Raw genomic sequence first — 1,351 nt, forward strand, 5'->3', positions numbered from 1 at the left:
TTTGAATTTGTTGCTGTCATTTTGTTATGTGTTTTTTCATGGTGTCCCTGATTTCTTTGTTCCATATTATTTTCTGTGCTGAGCTCATTATGTTTATGAATTGTATTATTATTTCCTTGGTTGCTGTTGCTTCAGTATATGCTGAATATTTTTGCTTGTCCTCTTTTTTATTGAGACACGAATGTTTATCATTTTTCTTTGAGGTTACCCTACAATTTATAATTTTCTCCCCGAGTTTAGAACAGTCCATTCTATCTTGCAACTCTCTTAACTTCTTCCCCATTTATTAGTTCTGCAACTACAGTCTTTTCCCTCTTTTTGTTTGTAGTTGTACTCACTTGCCAATTGATGTCTCTGGCTCCCTGTTTACAGTCTTGTAAGCTCATTTTACTTTGGATATATGTCCATAGCTGTAGTTTCTGGGTTATGTTATCTTGTATATTAATGGTCGGTTATTTGCTATGTTTGGTTCTCTGATCAAAGGACTCCCTTTAGCATCTCTTGTAAGGTTGTTCTGGTTTGAAAAAATTCCCATAGTTTCTGCTTATCTGGAAATCTCCTAATTTCACCATCATATCCGAGGGACAATATAATTCTTGGTTGAAAATTTTTCTCTTTCAGGGTTTTATGTATACCATCTCATTGCCTTCTTGCTTGCATGGTTTCTGCTGAGAAATCAGAGGTTATTCTTACTGGCTGTCCTTTTTAGGTAACTTTTTGTATTTCCTGTGCTGCTTTCAGGATTCTGTCTTTGTCTTTGGTTTTGATGAGTTTGATGATGATGTGTCTTCGTGATTTTATTTTGAGGTCTATCCTGTTTGGGGTTCATTGGACTTCCTTAATGGATATATTCTCATCTTTCATCACATCAGGGAAGTTTTCCTTTAGCAAATCTTGGACAATTTTCTCAGTGGTTTTATTTTTCTCTTCCTGTTCTGGAATTCCAATGACATGTAAGTTATTCCTTTTGATGGTTTCCCACATGAACCTTAGGCTTTCTTCACTTTGTTTTGATTTTTATTATGATTGATCCCTTTCCCAAAAGTAGTCAGGTATTTGTCTTCAGTCTCATTAATTCTGTTTCATTGCATCAATTTTACTCCTTTGCCCTTCCAATGTATTATCTATTTCTAACAATTTAGTATTAATATTCTGCATTTCTATTTGTAGAATTAGAATCATTCCTAATTTTTCATTTATTTTGTCATTTTGTTCTTGCATTTTCTTCTAAAATTCTTCTAGGGTTTTTTTGTGTGTCTTCCTTTGTCTGTCTCAGTCCTTTGAAGATACCTAAATATAATTCTTTTGAATTCTTTATCAGATTGTTCCAATGCTGCTTCTTCCTCAGGGA

The sequence above is a fragment of the Orycteropus afer genome, unplaced genomic scaffold, assembly GCF_000298275.1.
Source record: "Orycteropus afer afer isolate SDZICR_OR568_19922 unplaced genomic scaffold, OryAfe1.0 scaffold00161, whole genome shotgun sequence".
In the NCBI taxonomy this organism is placed as follows: domain Eukaryota; kingdom Metazoa; phylum Chordata; class Mammalia; order Tubulidentata; family Orycteropodidae; genus Orycteropus; species Orycteropus afer.